The sequence below is a fragment of the Stegostoma tigrinum genome, unplaced genomic scaffold (genome assembly GCF_030684315.1).
Source record: "Stegostoma tigrinum isolate sSteTig4 unplaced genomic scaffold, sSteTig4.hap1 scaffold_191, whole genome shotgun sequence".
NCBI classification, from domain to species: Eukaryota; Metazoa; Chordata; class Chondrichthyes; order Orectolobiformes; family Stegostomatidae; genus Stegostoma; species Stegostoma tigrinum.
In genome coordinates, this window is record NW_026728130.1 from 324239 (window position 1) to 343680 (window position 19442).

The following is a 19442-nucleotide window of genomic DNA, read 5'->3' on the forward strand; positions in this document are numbered from 1 at the left end:
CACTGCATCTCCTTTCCTGCAGTCACTGCATCTCATTACCCTCACTCACTGCCTCCCATGACCCTCACTCACTGCATCCCATTCCCCTCACTCACTGCATCCCATTACCAAGAGTCACTGCATCCCATTTCCCACAGTCACTGCATCTCCTTTTGTCATTCACTGCATCCCATTTCACTCAGTCACTGCATCCCATTTCCATCAGTCACTGCATCCCATTTCCCTCAGTCACTACAACCCATTTCCCGCAGTCACTGCAAACTATTTCACTCAGACACTGCATCCCATTTCCCTCAGTCAGTGCATCCCATTTCCCTCAGTCAGTGCATCCCATTTCCCTCAGTCACTGCATCACATTACCCTCAGTCACTGCATCACATTACCCTCAGTCACAGTATCCCATTTCCATCAGTCACAGCATCCCATTTCACTCAGTGAGTGCATCCCACTTCACGCAGTCACTGCCTCCCACTTCACGCAGTCACTGCCTCCCACTTCACTCAGTCACTGCCTCCCATTTCCCTCAGTCACTGCAACCCATTTCCCACAGTCACTGAAAACGATTTCCCACAGTCACTGCAATCGATTTCCCACAGTCACTGCAATCGATTTCCCACAGTCCCTGCATCTCCTTTCCCTCAGTCACAGCATCCCATTTCACTCAGTCAGAGAATCCCATTTCACTCAGTCACTGCACCCCATTTAACTGAGACAGAGAAACTCATTGAACTGAGACGGTGCATCCCATTACCCTCAGTCACAGCATTCCATTTCCCACAGTCACTGCATCTCCTTTCCCTCAGTCACTGCATCTCATTTTCCTCAGTCACTGCATCTCATTTCCCTCAGTCACTGCATCCCATTCCCCACATTCACTGCATCTCCTGCCCCTCAGTCACTGCATCCCACTTAACAGAGACAGTGAGTACTATTCAGCTGAGACAGTGCATCCGTTTCCGTCAGTCACCGCACCCTATTCCCCACAGTCACCACATTCCATTTCCCTCAGTCACCGCATCCCATTTCACTCAGTCACTTGATCCCATTTCCCTCAGTCACTGCATCCCACTTAACAGAGACAGTGAGTACTATTCAGCTGAGACAGTGCATCCGTTTCCGTCAGTCACCGCACCCTATTCCCCACAGTCACCACATTCCATTTCCCTCAGTCACCGCATCCCATTTCACTCAGTCACTTGATCCCATTTCCCTCAATCACTGCATCCCATTGCCCTCAGTCACTGCATCCCATTGCCCTCAGTCACTGCATCCCATTTCACTCAGTAACTGCATCCCATTTCACTCAGCCACTGCGTCCCATTTCCCCCAGTCACTGCGTCCCATTTCCCTAAGTCACTGCGTCCCATTTCTCTCAGTCACTACATCCCATTTCCCTCAGCCACCGCATCCCATTTCACTCAGTCACTGCATCCCATTACACTCAGTCACTGCATCCCATTTCACTCAGTCACTGCATCCCATTTCACTCAGTCACTGCGTCCCATTTCACTCAGTCACTGCACCCCATTTCACTCAGTCACTGCATCCCATTTCACTCAGTCACTGCATCCCATTTCACTCAGTCACTGCATCCCATTTCAGTCAGTCACTGCCTCCCATTTCACTCAGTCACTGACTCCCATTTCACTCAGTCACTCCATCCCATTTCACTCATACACTCCATCCCATTTCAGTCAGTCACTGCATCCCATTTCACTCAGTCACTGCATCCCATTTCACTCAGTCACTGCACCCCATTTCACTCAGTCACTGCATCCCATTTCCCACATTCAGTGCGTCTCCTTTCCCTCTGTCACAGCATCCCATTTCACTCAGTCATTGCAACCCATTTCCCACAGTCACTGCATCTCCATTCCCTCAGTCACTGCATCGCATTATCCTCAGTCACAGCATCCCATGTCCCTAAGTCACAGCATCCCACTTCACTCAGTCAGAGCATCCCATTTCACTCAGTCACTGCATCCCATTTAACTGAGACAGTGAATCTTATTGAACTGAGACAGTGCAACCCATTACACTCAGACACAGCATTCCATTTCCCACAGTCACTGCAGCTCCTTCCCCTCAGTCACTACATCTCCTTCCCCTCAGCCACTGCATCCCATTCCCCTCAGTCACTGCCTCCCATTTCCATCAGCCACTGCATCCCATTCCCCTCAGTCACTGCCTCCCATTTCACTCAGTCACTGCCTCCCATTTCACTCAGTCACTGCCTCCCATTTCACTAAGTCACTGCAACCCATTTCCATCAGCCACTGCATCCCATTACCCTCAGTCACTGCATCACATTTCACACAGACACTGCATCACATTTCCCTCAGTCACAGCATCCCATTTCACTCAGTGACTGCGTCCCATTTCACTCAGTCAATTCGTCCCATTACACTCAGTCACTGCGTCCCATTACACTCAGTCACTGCGTCCCATTACACTCAGTCACTGCGTCCCATTTCCCTCAGTCACTGCATCGCATTTCACTCAGTCACTGCACCCCATTTCACTCAGCCACTGCATCCCATTTCACTCAGTCACTGCATCCCATTTCACTCAGTCACTGCATCCCATTTCACTCAGTCACTGCATCCCATTTCACTCAGTCACTGCATCCCATTTCACTCAGCCACTGCTTCCCATTTCAGTCAGTCACTGCATCCCATTTCACTCAATCACTGCATCACATTTCACTCAGTCACTGCATCCCATTTCACTCAGTCACTGCCTTCCACTTCACTCAGTCACTGCCTCCCAATTCACTCAGTCACTGCCTCCCATTTCACTCAGTCACTCCCTCCCATTTCAGTCAGTCACTCCCTCCCATTTCAATCAGTCACTCCCTCCCATTTCAGTCAGTCACTGACTCCCATTTCCCTCAGTCACTGCATCCCATTTAACGAAGACAGTGAACACTATTCAGCTGAGACAGTGCATCCGTTTCCGTTAGTCACCGCACCCTATTCCCCACAGTCACCGCATTCCATTTCCCTCGGTCACTGCTTCCCATTTCACTCACTCACTACATCCCATTTCAGTCAGTCAGTCACTGCATCCCATTTCACTCAGTCACTGCATCCCATTTCACTCAGCCACTGCATCCCATTTCACTCAGTCACTGCATCCCATTTCACTCAGTGGCTGCATCCCATTTCACTCAGCCACTGCATCACATTTCACTCAGTCAGTGCATCCCATTACCCTGAGTCACTGCAGCCATTTCCCTCAGTCACTGCACCCATTCCCCTCAGTCACTGCACCCCATTTCATTCAGTCACTACATCCCATTTCATTCAGTAACTGCATCCCATTTTACTGCATCCCATTTCACTCAGTCACTGCATCCCATTACCATCCATCACTGCATCCCATTTCCCTCAGTGACTGCATCCCATTTCACTCAGCCACTGCCTCCCATTTCCCTCAGTCACTGCACCCCGTTTCACTCGGTCACTGCGTCCCATTTCACTCAGCCACGGCATCCCATTTCACTCAGCCACGGCATCCCATTTCACTCAGCCACTGCATCCCATTTCACTGAGCCACTGCATCCCATTTCACTCAGTCACTGCGTCCCATTTCCCTCCGTCATTGCGTCCCATTTCCCACAGTCACTGCATCTCCTTTCCTCAGTCACAGCTTGCCATTTCCCACAGTCACTGAATCACCTTTCCCTCAGTAACTGCATCCCATTCCACTGAGTCACAGCATCCAATTTCCCTCAGTCCCTGCATCCCATTCCATTCAGTCACTGCATCCCATTTCACTCAGTCACTGCATCCCATTTCCCACAGTCACTGCATACTCATTACCCTCAGTCGCAGCATCCCGTTTCCACAGGCACTGCATCTCCTTTCCCTCACTCACTGCATCCCATTTACATCAGTCACTGCATCCCATTTATCTCAGTCACTGCATCCCATTTCACGCTGTCACTGCATCCCATTTCACGCTGTCACTGCATCACATTCCCCACAGTCACCGCATCCCGTTTCCCACAGTCACCGCATCCCGTTTCCCACAGACACGGCATCCCATTTCCCACAGTCACTGCATCTCCTTTCCTCAGTCACTGCACCCCATTTCACTCAGTCACAGCATCGCATTTCACTCAGTCACTGCATCCTATTTCACTCAGCCACTGCATCCCATTTCACTCAGCCACTACATCCCATTTCCATCAGCCAATGCTTTCCATTTCACTCAGTCACGGCATCGCATTTCACTCAATCACTGCATCCTATTTCACTCAATCACTGCAACCTGTTTCCCTCAGTCACTGCATCCCATTTCCATCAGTCACTGCATCCCAGTTCACTCAGTCAGTGCATTCCATTTCAATCAGTCACTGCATCCCATTTCCCTCAGTCACTGCATCCCATTAACTTCAGTCGCAGGATCCCATTTCAAACAGACACTGCATCCCAGTTCACAGTCACTGCATCCCATTTCACACAGCCACTGCATCCCATTTCACTCAGTCACTGCAGCTCATTTCACTCAGTCACTGCAGCTCATTTCACTCAGTCATAGCATCCCATTTCACTCAGACACTGCACCCCATTTCACTGAGACACTGCATCCCATTACCATCAGTCACTGCACCCCATTTCACTGAGACACTGCATCCCATTACCATCAGTCACTGCATCCCATTACCCTTAGTCACTGCATCCCATTACCATCAGTCACTGCATCCCATTACCCTCAGTCACTGCATCCCATTTCCCTCAGTCACTGCATCCCATTTCGCTCAGTCACTGCATCCCATTTCGCTCAGTCACTGCATCTCCTTTCCATCAGCCACTGCATCCCATTTCCCTCAGTCACTGCATCCCATTTCCATCGGTCACTGCCCCCATTTCCTTCAATCACTGCATCCCATTCCACTCAGTCACTGCATCCCATCTCACTCAGTCACTGCATCTCCTTTCCCTCAGTCAGTGCATCTCCTTTCTCGCAGTCACTGCATCTCCTTTCCTGCAGTCACTGCATCTCATTACCCTCACTCACTGCCTCCCATGACCCTCACTCACTGCATCCCATTACCAAGAGTCACTGCATCCCATTTCCCACAGTCACTGCATCTACTTTTGTCATTCACTGCATCCCATTTCACTCAGTCACTGCATCCCATTTCCATCAGTCACTGCATCCCATTTCCCTCAGTCACTACAACCCATTTCCCGCAGTCACTGCAAACTATTTCACTCAGACACTGCATCCCATTTCCCTCAGTCAGTGCATCCCATTTCCCTCAGTCACTGCATCCCATTACCCTCAGTCACTGCATCACATTACCCTCAGTCACTGCATCACATTACCCTCAGTCACAGTATCCCATTTCCATCAGTCACAGCATCCCATTTCACTCAGTGAGTGCATCCCACTTCACGCAGTCACTGCCTCCCACTTCACGCAGTCACTGCCTCCCACTTCACTCAGTCACTGCCTCCCATTTCCCTCAGTCACTGCAACCCATTTCCCACAGTCACTGAAAACGATTTCCCACAGTCACTGCAATCGATTTCCCACAGTCACTGCAATCGATTTCCCACAGTCCCTGCATCTCCTTTCCCTCAGTCACAGCATCCCATTTCACTCAGTCAGAGAATCCCATTTCACTCAGTCACTGCATTCCATTTAACTGAGACAGAGAAACTCATTGAACTGAGACGGTGCATCCCATTACCCTCAGTCACAGCATTCCATTTCCCACAGTCACTGCATCTCCTTTCCCTCAGTCACTGCATCTCATTTTCCTCAGTCACTGCATCTCATTTCCCTCAGTCACTGCATCCCATTCCCCACATTCACTGCATCTCCTGCCCCTCAGTCACTGCATCCCACTTAACAGAGACAGTGAGTACTATTCAGCTGAGACAGTGCATCCGTTTCCGTCAGTCACCGCACCCTATTCCCCACAGTCACCACATTCCATTTCCCTCAGTCACCGCATCCCATTTCACTCAGTCACTTGATCCCATTTCCCTCAGTCACTGCATCCCACTTAACAGAGACAGTGAGTACTATTCAGCTGAGACAGTGCATCCGTTTCCGTCAGTCACCGCACCCTATTCCCCACAGTCACCACATTCCATTTCCCTCAGTCACCGCATCCCATTTCACTCAGTCACTTGATCCCATTTCCCTCAATCACTGCATCCCATTGCCCTCAGTCACTGCATCCCATTGCCCTCAGTCACTGCATCCCATTTCACTCAGTAACTGCATCCCATTTCACTCAGCCACTGCGTCCCATTTCCCCCAGTCACTGCGTCCCATTTCCCTAAGTCACTGCGTCCCATTTCTCTCAGTCACTACATCCCATTTCCCTCAGCCACCGCATCCCATTTCACTCAGTCACTGCATCCCATTACACTCAGTCACTGCATCCCATTTCACTCAGTCACTGCATCCCATTTCACTCAGTCACTGCGTCCCATTTCACTCAGTCACTGCACCCCATTTCACTCAGTCACTGACTCCCATTTCACTCAGTCACTGCATCCCATTTCACTCAGTCACTGCATCCCATTTCAGTCAGTCACTGCCTCCCATTTCACTCAGTCACTGACTCCCATTTCACTCAGTCACTCCATCCCATTTCACTCATACACTCCATCCCATTTCAGTCAGTCACTGCATCCCATTTCACTCAGTCACTGCATCCCATTTCACTCAGTCACTGCACCCCATTTCACTCAGTCACTGCACCCCATTTCACTCAGTCACTGCATCCCATTTCCCACATTCAGTGCGTCTCCTTTCCCTCTGTCACAGCATCCCATTTCACTCAGTCATTGCAACCCATTTCCCACAGTCACTGCATCTCCATTCCCTCAGTCACTGCATCGCATTATCCTCAGTCACAGCATCCCATGTCCCTAAGTCACAGCATCCCACTTCACTCAGTCAGAGCATCCCATTTCACTCAGTCACTGCATCCCATTTAACTGAGACAGTGAATCTTATTGAACTGAGACAGTGCAACCCATTACACTCAGACACAGCATTCCATTTCCCACAGTCACTGCAGCTCCTTCCCCTCAGTCACTACATCTCCTTCCCCTCAGCCACTGCATCCCATTCCCCTCAGTCACTGCCTCCCATTTCCATCAGCCACTGCATCCCATTCCCCTCAGTCACTGCCTCCCATTTCACTCAGTCACTGCCTCCCATTTCACTCAGTCACTGCCTCCCATTTCACTAAGTCACTGCAACCCATTTACATCAGCCACTGCATCCCATTACCCTCAGTCACTGCATCACATTTCACACAGACACTGCATCACATTTCCCTCAGTCACAGCATCCCATTTCACTCAGTGACTGCGTCCCATTTCACTCAGTCAATTCGTCCCATTACACTCAGTCACTGCGTCCCATTACACTCAGTCACTGCGTCCCATTTCCCTCAGACACTGCATCGCATTTCACTCAGCCACTGCATCACATTTCACTCAGTCAGTGCATCCCATTACCCTGAGTCACTGCAGCCATTTCCCTCAGTCACTGCATCACATTTCCCTCAGTCACAGCATCCCATTTCACTCAGTGACTGCGTCCCATTTCACTCAGTCAATTCGTCCCATTACACTCAGTCACTGCACCCCATTTCACTCAGCCACTGCATCCCATTTCACTCAGTGGCTGCATCCCATTTCACTCAGCCACTGCATCACATTTCACTCAGTCAGTGCATCCCATTACCCTGAGTCACTGCAGCCATTTCCCTCAGTCACTGCACCCATTCCCCTCAGTCACTGCACCCCATTTCATTCAGTAACTGCATCCCATTTTACTGCATCCCATTTCACTCAGTCACTGCATCCCATTACCATCCATCACTGCATCCCATTTCCCTCAGTGACTGCATCCCATTTCACTCAGCCACTGCCTCCCATTTCCCTCAGTCACTGCACCCCGTTTCACTCGGTCACTGCGTCCCATTTCACTCAGCCACGGCATCCCATTTCACTCAGCCACGGCATCCCATTTCACTCAGCCACTGCATCCCATTTCACTGAGCCACTGCATCCCATTTCACTCAGTCACTGCGTCCCATTTCCCTCCGTCATTGCGTCCCATTTCCCACAGTCACTGCATCTCCTTTCCTCAGTCACAGCTTGCCATTTCCCACAGTCACTGAATCACCTTTCCCTCAGTAACTGCATCCCATTCCACTGAGTCACAGCATCCAATTTCCCTCAGTCCCTGCATCCCATTCCATTCAGTCACTGCATCCCATTTCACTCAGTCACTGCATCCCATTTCCCACAGTCACTGCATACTCATTACCCTCAGTCGCAGCATCCCGTTTCCACAGGCACTGCATCTCCTTTCCCTCACTCACTGCATCCCATTTACATCAGTCACTGCATCCCATTTATCTCAGTCACTGCATCCCATTTCACGCTGTCACTGCATCCCATTTCACGCTGTCACTGCATCACATTCCCCACAGTCACCGCATCCCGTTTCCCACAGTCACCGCATCCCGTTTCCCACAGACACGGCATCCCATTTCCCACAGTCACTGCATCTCCTTTCCTCAGTCACATCTTGGCATTTCCCACAGTCATTGAATCACCTTTCCCTCAGTCACTGCACCCCATTTCACTCAGTCACAGCATCGCATTTCACTCAGTCACTGCATCCTATTTCACTCAGCCACTGCATCCCATTTCACTCAGCCACTACATCCCATTTCCATCAGCCAATGCTTTCCATTTCACTCAGTCACGGCATCGCATTTCACTCAATCACTGCATCCTATTTCACTCAATCACTGCAACCTGTTTCCCTCAGTCACTGCATCCCATTTCCATCAGTCACTGCATCCCAGTTCACTCAGTCAGTGCATTCCATTTCAATCAGTCACTGCATCCCATTTCCCTCAGTCACTGCATCCCATTAACTTCAGTCGCAGGATCCCATTTCAAACAGACACTGCATCCCAGTTCACAGTCACTGCATCCCATTTCACACAGCCACTGCATCCCATTTCACTCAGTCACTGCAGCTCATTTCACTCAGTCACTGCAGCTCATTTCACTCAGTCATAGCATCCCATTTCACTCAGACACTGCACCCCATTTCACTGAGACACTGCATCCCATTACCATCAGTCACTGCACCCCATTTCACTGAGACACTGCATCCCATTACCATCAGTCACTGCATCCCATTACCCTTAGTCACTGCATCCCATTACCATCAGTCACTGCATCCCATTACCCTCAGTCACTGCATCCCATTTCCCTCAGTCACTGCATCCCATTTCGCTCAGTCACTGCATCCCATTTCGCTCAGTCACTGCATCCCAGTTCACTCAGTCACTGCATCTCCTTTCCATCAGCCACTGCATCCCATTTCCCTCAGTCACTGCATCCCATTTCCATCGGTCACCGCCCCCATTTCCTTCAATCACTGCATCCCATTCCACTCAGTCACTGCATCCCATCTCACTCAGTCACTGCATCTCCTTTCCCTCAGTCAGTGCATCTCCTTTCTCGCAGTCACTGCATCTCCTTTCCTGCAGTCACTGCATCTCATTACCCTCACTCACTGCCTCCCATGACCCTCACTCACTGCATCCCATTCCCCTCACTCACTGCATCCCATTACCAAGAGTCACTGCATCCCATTTCCCACAGTCACTGCATCTCCTTTTGTCATTCACGGCATCCCATTTCACTCAGTCACTGCATCCCATTTCACTCAGTCACTGCATCCCATTTCCATCAGTCACTGCATCCCATTTCCATCAGTCACTGCATCCCATTTCCCTCAGTCACTACAACCCATTTCCCGCAGTCACTGCAAGCTATTTCACTCAGACACTGCATCCCATTTCCCTCAGTCAGTGCATTCCATTTCCATAAGCCACTGCATCCCATTACCCTCAGTCACTGCATCCCAGTTCACACAGTCACTGCATCCAATTTCACTGAGTCACTGAATCGCATTTGTTGTTCTCACTTGAATGCAATGGTCATGAATCTCCTCCAATGGCTGGTCATGTATTTCCAATGCAAAATTTTACCAAGTTTTGATTTTCAATTTTGATTACATGTGTTTCCTCTATTCTATAAGATGCTGCAATAAACTCAAATTTGATAAATCATAATTCAACCACCATTACCTACAGAGTTAATTTCATCAAACAGATCCAATTAGAATTGTCACATTCCCAAATCCTGATTCAAGTTTTTCTAATTATGGGCCACGTGGTTAAGAAAAAAGACACTGAGAATCAGAGAGATGTACAGTCAGGAAACAGATCCTTTGGCACAATTTGTCTATGCTGACCAGATATCCTAAATTAATTTAGTCCCATTTGCCAGCATTTGGCCCATATTCCTCTCAACCCGTCTTATTCATATACCCATCCACATGCCTTTTAAACGTACAAGCCTCCACCACTTCCTCTGGCAGCTCATTCCATACATGCACCACTATGAAAAAAATCCGGTCCATTTTAAATCTTCCCTCTCTCATTTTTAACCTATTCCCTCCAGTTTTGGATTCCAGCAACCCGGGGAAAAGATCTTGGCTGTTCGCTGTATCCACGTCCCTCGTAATTGTATAAACTTCTATATGGTCAGCCCTGAACTCCAAAGTTCCAAGAAAGAGCTGCCTGTTCAAGCCCACGGTATACCTCCAACCTCCGATGCTCGTAACATCCTTGTAGATCTTCTCTGAACCCTTTCAAGTTTACAACATACAACAACACAGCGCAGAACAGGCCCTTCGGCCCTCAATGTTGCGCCGACATCCTTCCTCTCGCAAGGAGACCAAAATCGATTGCAGTATTCCAAAAGCAGCCGAACCAACGTCCTATATCGCTGCGAAGTGATCTCCCAACTCCTATACTCAATGCACTGACCGATAAAGGCGAGCACACCAAATGTCTCCTTCATATCCTTTCTACCGGTGGCTGTACTTTGATGGAACTACGAAACTGCACTCCAGTGTCTCTTTATTAAGCAACTCTCCCCACAACCTTCAGTGTATACGTGCTGCCCTGATTTGCCTTTCCAAAATGTAGCACCTCACATTTATCTAACCTCAACTCAATCTGCCACTCCTCAGTTTATTGGCCCTTGTCAATGTCCCATTGTATTCTGAGGTGACCTTCTTGGCTGGCTACTACACCTTCAATCATTGGGAAACTTACTAACCACACCTTCTATTTTCATATCCAAATCATTGCATCACTTCAACTCCCCCTCCCACTCCCTGGACGACATGTCCATCCTGGGCCTCTTCCAGTGTCACAACCACACCACCCAGAAACTGGAGGAGCAGCACCTCCTATTCCGCCTCGGGAGCTTCCAACTCAATAGCCTTAATATGGACTTTGCCACCCTCAAAATCTCCCCACCCGCCAGCCTCATCCCAAGATGCAATTCTTGTGTCACAAACGCTAGTTCCTCCCCTCATCCCCGCCTCCATGACCTGTCCGCCTTCTCTCCCACCTATCCACTCCTCCCACCTCACTGACCTACTCCCACCACTGCTTGGAATTATTCTTCTTTTCACACTTCATCAGCTCGACGTTATTTCTAAAATCTATTTTCCAATTGTTGGAAAAAGTGAGATAAAGAGAAGTAAAAGAAGTTACATTCTTACCACTCGGGAAATCTCTGAATATTCTTCTGTTGAAAGGCCGCCAAGGAACGATGCAATTCTTGTGTCACAAACGCTGTGAGGGAGACATCTTTTTCGGTTCCACTAACTCCACCCTAAGGAAGACAAACCCACGTAACATATCTAGTGACTTAAAACATACTCTATTGTTGCCCAAAGTGGAGAGCTGGATGAACACAGCAGGTCAAGCAGCATCAGAGAAGCAAGAAAGCTGATGTTTCGGGACGAGACCCTACTTCAGAAAATTGGCGCTGGAGAATCTGAGATAACAAGGTGCAGAGCCGGATGATACTGCTTGGCCTGCTGTGTTCATCCAGCTTGACACCTTCTTATCTCAGATTCTCCAGCATCTGCAGTTCCTACTGCCTCTATTGTTGCCCTTTCACTTGACTGAACTAATATGAGCCAGTAGTTTTGTTTAGGCTCGTGTAATCTTACGGTTATTGGCCTGTACAAAATCCTGAATTAATTTTGATCGACTGACGGGAGGGGAGATGAATTTTATAGAAATTTTTGTTTTCTACCAATTTGCAGAGGGCATCGTGGGCGATTGAAGGACAGTGTTATTATCCTCCAGGTCTGCGGACTGCATCGTTACCAACTTGCCCATTTGCATATACATACAATATTCATTATGTACCAATGAAACATAATAAACCAATACTGCGTACTAAAAACAACCCTCACACATCAATGGAAATTTAAATATTTATCATAGAGTTTGAAGGATTGAATTCAATGATACAAAGCAAAAACCAGTGAAGATGAGTGCAGTTGGTCAGCACTTTTGCCACTAAGTGGAGGTTGGCAGTTTGAGGCCACCCAGGAACAAGCAAGCTCTAACTCCAAGTGCAGCACGGTGGCTCATTGTTTAGCACTGCTGACTCACAGCGCCAGGGACCCAGGTTCGATCCCACCGTTGGACGATTTTCTGTGCGGAGTTTGTACATTCTGCCCATGCCTGCATGGGTTCCTGCTGGGTGCTCTGGTTTCCTCCCACTGTCCAAAGATGTGCAGGCTCAGTGTATGGGCCATGCCAAACTTGCCCATTGTGTTTAGGGATGTGTAGATTAGGTGTGTTAGTCATGGGAAATGTGCGGTTACTGAGGAAAGGGTCGGGGGATGAGTCAGGGTGAGATGCTCTTTGGAGGGTGGCCGTGGACTTCTTGGGTCAAAAGGGGCTTGTTTCCACACCGTAGGGATTCTATGATATGGAAGTATCTTTTGAAGTGGACATTCATGGGTATGCTGTAACAGAGACCTTGAAATACTGCACAACAAATATTTGGAACTAGACTGTCAATTCAGACATAGCATCAAAAAAGGTCATGGAAGTTGTCACCGATATAAAGCAGGATTGATGAAAATCCAGCAGGAAATGGTGTCAAAAGGCACAGTATCTTTTATTCATCTCCAGTTATTTTGTCCAAGGCACTGGATGCTGGGAGGATTGAAACATTTAAGAAATGCTTCACAAATCACATATTAGGACCTGCACATCTTTGAACAATGGGAGGAAACTGCAGCACCTGGCAGAAGCCCCTCGCAGACGCGGGGAGGACGTGTCAATTCCACACAGATAGTTACCCAAGACTGGAATCTCAATTGGCTCCCCAGTGCATGAGCAGCTCTCAGCACTGAGCAACTACCTTGCCCAGAAGGAGTTTTATAAGCGCATACATTATTTCCATTAAGACAGATCCAATCCTCTATGTCCAATCAAAATAACATATTGTAGATATCATGACAACAATCATAAATGATTTTGAATAAGTAAATCAAAAAAATTGAAATCGTTTCCAAGCCTAAATACTAGATAAGGTGCAGTTAAGATGAATAGCGCAACAACAAAAAGGCCATATTTTATGTGACCATCGGTCACACTTGAAAACTTGCAACAATTTGTCGCCAGTAGTGCTCTGAAGTGGCTTGATGGTGCACTCCTTCAGACACTGGAATGAAACTCCAAAGATCACAAATTCTCCTTCAATACCGTGTTGTAACAGTGACTGCATCAACCTGAGTTTATGGGCCTGACTGGAAACCCACACAACATGCATAAACAAAAAAATAATCTGAGGTGATAGGAGAAAAAAATGTATGTCTGCAACGTCTTTGAAAAGCAATTATTTGTAGCGGCTGCAAGCCCATAAGGAATTTCGTTTCACAGATTATATTCATTTGCACTGCAGGTCATGCCAGTCAGAATCAGTTTTCGTTTCATGACAGATAACTAAAATGTCCATTACAATGAACTTTGGTTGATCAGAAGATTTTAAGTAAGGACTATGTCTTGTGTGAGCTGACGGCATTAGGGGATGGAGAAGGTACATGCACTGCTAGCATCTTGACACCACTGAATGAGCAAGCGTGGACGCAAAGGTTGTAACAGGTAACAATTGTACAGGCAATATCTTTTGAGCTCCTTCCGAGCAGGCCTGGAATACTCTAAAGCTGTGCTAGACCTTCACTTCCTCCACCTTACGTACGCTGCCTTTTCTTTTTGACAAGAAGCACCTCTGGACCCGTCATCCAAGGCTCCTTAATCTTACCCCTTCTTACCTGTCTCAGAGGAACAAATTTATACATCACTCGCAACAACTGCTCCTTGAACAGCCTCCACATGTCTGCCGCGCCCTTTCTGTGGAACAATTGCTCCCAATCTGTACTTCCCAACTCCTGTCTGACAGCATCATAGTTTCCTTGACCCCAGTGAAATAACTTCCCCTGGTAACTGCTCCTTTCCCTTTCCATGGCTATGGTAAATGTGAGGCTCTTGCGGTCACTGTCGCCAAAGTGTTCTCCCACCACGAGATCTGACACCTGTCCTGGCTCATCGCCGAGCACCAAATCCAAAATGGCCTCCCCCCCTCGGCCTGTCCACACAGTGAGTCAGGAAACCCTCCTGAACACACCTGACAAAAACGGCTCCATCCAAACCATCTGCACTGAGGAGGTTTCAATCTATATTGGGAAAGTTGAAGTCACCCATAACAACAACCCTGATACGTTTGCACTTTTCAACAATTTGCCGGCCAATGAGTTCTTCGATCTCCCAACTGCTATTTGGGGTTGTAGAAAACCCCCAGTGAAGTGACTGCTGCCTTGCTGTTCCGAACTTCCACCCACACTGACTCAGTCGACAAACCTTCCTGGGCAACCTCAGCCCATACCACCGCAGCAGACGAGTCCTCAAAGGTTCTTTCAGCCGCCGTTATACTGTCCTTGACCAACAAAGCCACACCTCCCCCTCTTTTACCACCTTCCCAGACCTTAATGAAAGATCGAAACCCGAGAACCTGCAACATCCATTCCTGACCCTGCTCTATCCATGCCTCCGAAATGGCCACAACATCGAAGTCCCAGGTACCTATCCAAGCTGCAAGCTCACCTACATTATTCCGGATACTCCCGGCATTAAAGTCGTCACACTTCAATCCAGCTTGCTGTCTGCCAGCACACTTCTGTGACAGTGAGGTCCTGACCATGTCCTCCCTATGCTCATCCTCCTGTGTACTAGGACTACACCTCAGTTTCCCATCCCCCTTCTGAACTCGTTTAAATCCAACCGAATGGCACTAGCCAATTTCCCACCCAGGATATTCGTGCCCCTCTGGTTCAAGTGGAGACCGTCCTGTTTGTACACGTCCCACCTTCCCCAGAACGAGCCCTAATTGTCCATGTACCTGAAGCCCTCCCACCTGCACCATCCCTGCAGCCACGTCTTCAGCTGAAATCTCTCCCTGTTCTTTGCCTCGCTATCACGTGGTACGGGTGACAAACCAGAGATGACCACTCTGTTTGTTCTCGCTCTCGGCTTCCACCCGAGCTCCCTCAAATCCTGCCTGACATCCCTATCCCTCTTTCCACACATGCCGTTGGTGCCTATCTGGATCACGACTTGGGGCTGGTCACCCTCTCCCCTCAGGACCCGAAAGAGACGATCCGAGACATCACAGACCCTGGCACCTGGTAGGCAACACACCAATCGTGGGTCTCTTTCGTTCCCGGCAAATCTTCTCTCAGTCCCTCGAACTATTGAGTCGCCAATGACTATCACTCTCTTCCTATCCCCGCTTCCCTTCTGTGCAAGAGGGACAGACTCTGTGCCAGAGACCTGCACCCTACTGCGTACCCCTGCTAAGTCGTCCCCCGGAACAGTATCCAAAATGGTATCGTTGTGTTTCAGGGGAGCTACCGCAGGGGATTTCTGGGGAACGACCACAGGGGAAGGTTAGTCAAGCTACACCGGGTAAACGTGCATTTTTGGCTGAAGAAACATCTGTTTCAATGTGAGCTAATAGAAGAAGCCATGGAGTCAAAGCTAAACATTTCGACAATAAGACAACCATTCTTAAAAGCAGCAGACAGCGTGAAAAAGAAATGAGCTGCTTTAACATCCACTTAAAATTTATGTGGAATATCAGATGGAATTTTCTTATTGACTCCATTGTGCAATCATGTCGAGCTAAAAATGTTAACTGCATTAATTAATACTAACCAGAAACGGACTTTGTAGTAAATGGTTTGATGATTTTCTGTATCTGGAACATCCCTTTTCCCTCTCCAACGAAGATCGTACCAACCTGTGGTACCAAACTGTGAGTCAAACGGATGGGACACATAATCTTTAAATTCCTCATCAAAACAGTCTAATCGTATGGTTCTGTGCAATAAAAGAGAAAGAATAAACATGTTTCCAACAATTTTGCTGATGTTTACGAACAGAATGCTCAAATTCAAAAAGTTTGGGCTGGCATGTCTGCTTCCTCCAGCCTGTTTAAACTGTTCCATTCAATGTGAAATTTGTGATAAGTTTTAGCACACAGGTCTATGTGATCTGCGCCATCACCTTCTATTAGTCATACATGCTTTCCCCCTCTTCCTGTAATACATTCCTTGAAGTGTTCAATGAGATTTTGATTTTAAATCTTATCGTCATATTCTTTTGATTCTCAAGCATCAATGAATCTGATGTTGCCGCCATTCCATGCAGTGCACAGCACGTCAAACAGGAGTCTTACTCTTGCCATGAGCACTGAGGTAGTATGGGGTCACAACTGTCTCATAGTTCAGAATGAAATTCTACATATAGGGCTATGAAGAGTCATGCAGTTAATTTTATTTGACACGCTATTTCTTTTCTTCACAAATATGCTGGATTTAAAGTGATCTTCACCCTCATTTAAAATGAATTCAATATCCAACCATCTGTAAAACTAGCATATCCAAATTTTAATTTGAGTTCAGTGTTACACAAAGAAATGACTTTTTTAAAAATTATGTTCGAGTCAACATTAACATTTCATTCCCTGACAGCGGGTGAACTTACTTTTTTACTCCAATTTTCCTTCGGTATTAATGGAGAGGTGAGCCTTTTTGCACCGAAAGGCTGCACCAGTTTATGCTAAAACTTACGGAACTGTAAGTTTCACAAATATGTTCCTATTAAACACTAATTCCTATTGAAGCAGTATGAAGCTAAATTCATTCAACTGGACAGCAAAAACGGTCAAGATTTTAAAAGCAAGCAACTATTTTGAAGTCACTCTTCGAACTAAATTCCATCTTGGTGTCTGAGAGTCCATAGGTTCCTCACTCTCAACGAACCATTCAACTGTCATGCAATTACTGAAACACACAGACAAAAAACATCAATGTTAACAGTCACTAAGATTTTGAGAGTGATTTGGAATTCGTATTCAATACCCCCTGGGGAAAATCTGTTCCAATCTGGATAGTACTCACTTATTACCATCCCACCTACCTTCCCCAGCACCTCCTCCCCCTCCACACTAGTTGTTTCTGAGCTCCCTTCCACCCTCCATTTCTCAGGAAGGGTCCTGACCCAAAACCTCAACTTTCTTGAGCCTCTGATGCTGCCTGCCCTGCTGTGTTCCTCCAGCTCCACAATGTGTTATCTCAGACACCAACATTGGCAGGTCTTACCATCTGGATAACTCATTCTCACCTTGCAACAAGTGTTTTATAGTCATTTTCTTTTCAGATTACGCATGTACATGTATATACATAAATATACATATTGCACTTTTATGCCTGAACCACTAACCTAGAGGATATTTTAAAAGAGTCTCTTCATATCTGCATGAAAGAGAAATCATCAAGGTCATAACTTTCATTTTAGGAATAACTCGAACATTCAAAGTACTCACAGTCAGTGTCCCATTTCCTTGACCAGTCAATTTGATGTGAATCTTTCTTCAAAGTGGAAACTATAACAGCAATTATATTTGAGACTCAAACACTTCATTGCATCACCAATATTTCCTTGTCTGTTTGAAGCATAAGATAATGGACAGATTGGCCAACAGTGTAATTTAATGTGTGTTATGGCAACTGAAAATCACAACCATTGAAGTGATCTTTAAAAAGCTGCTGTCAGACACCAGAGCACTTTTTGAGATGCAGTGATGAACAGACTTCCTGAGATGCAAATAATATATGCCAAATTAATTCCAAAGAATACCTTTACAATTAAAAAGAAGCTAAAAATCTCTTTACATTGCGAAGCTTGTCAGATTGCTCTTAGTCAATGGAAATCGTTCAGAACAATTATTTATTCCCAGATGAAAAGGAAGTGTATACATTTCATGACAACAAAATGTGAGGCTGGATGAACACAGCAGGCCAAGCAGCATCTCAGGAGCACTTTTGTGCTCCTGAGATGCTGCTTGGCCTGCTGTGTTCATCCAGCCTCACATTTTGTTGTCTTGGATTCTCCAGCATCTGCAGTTCCCATTATCTCGTATACATTTCATTTTCACATCTTATCCAAGAGAGAAAAAAAAACACCTTCATGAATGCATTGTCAAACAAGAAGGCTCACAAAAAAAGTCATTTGGCCCATTGAATATTCCTCCATCATTCGGTGAGATCATGGTTGATCTCATTACATTTATCATGACACAGCATTTCCACCAAACCCTCCTAATAGCTAATACATTCCGATCCAAGTAACATCCTGGTAAATCTCTGTTTCTGGGCCATGCCTTGTCTTTCTAAATATTTTTTCAGTCATCTACAAATTTAGCCACAGCACATGCACCTCTTTCCTCCAAGTCATTCATAAACAAGCACAAGAGCGACCTCATTTCTTACTGACAAGCCAACCCTGGCATCTCTGTCCATTTGTATCGGAGATAATGGGAACTGCAGATGCTTCAGAATCCAAGATAACAAAGTGTGGAGCTGGATGAACACAGCAGGCCAAGCAGCATCTCAGGAGCACAAAAGCTGACGTTTCAGGCCGAGACCCTTTTCTCATTATCATTGTTTCTTGATTTCAAAATTAACCTGGCCGTTACAGCCTAGCATATGATTAATGGCATTACCTCTAAAATCTTCTTGGTTAAAGTGTTCAATAAATTGCTACAACCTGAAAGAAGTAATTCTTCCCTGAATTAATAGGCAACCAATTTGAAAATGTGGCCTTTGGTCGTAAAATCTTTCACAAATGGGAGTAATCTCTACGGATATACACTATCAAGCCTCTTAAGAAGCTTAAATGTCGAAAAAATAAGATTTTTTCAATCTTATAAACTCCAATGAATGTAGTCCCACCCTGCCCAACTTTCCTAAGCACAGCAATCCCCTCCGCCATTTCCGAAATCAACCCAGTCAACATGAGGTGTACGGCCTCCGCAGCACTCGCTCTGTGGCCGTACATGACTTGTAAGTTACCATCTTGCTGCTACGACTCTACTTCTATTTACGATGCAGTCCTCTGTCCATCCGAACATACTACCCTTGAACAC

At 46.9% G+C, this 19442-nt stretch overlaps 1 long non-coding RNA gene across 1 annotated transcript in view; it reads right to left on the reverse strand.

Annotated features, from left to right (window-relative positions):
• The window catches only part of LOC132207873 (uncharacterized), a 170932-nt gene extending 154677 nt beyond the window's left edge, over window positions 1-16255 (reverse strand). The window contains exons 1-2 of the long non-coding RNA XR_009443942.1: window positions 16169-16255; window positions 11650-11762 (exon numbers count right to left, since the gene is read on the reverse strand). This is a non-coding gene — a long non-coding RNA (uncharacterized LOC132207873). The remainder of the gene's footprint in view (window positions 1-11649; window positions 11763-16168) is intronic.
• Between the last annotated feature and the right edge of the window lie 3187 nt (window positions 16256-19442).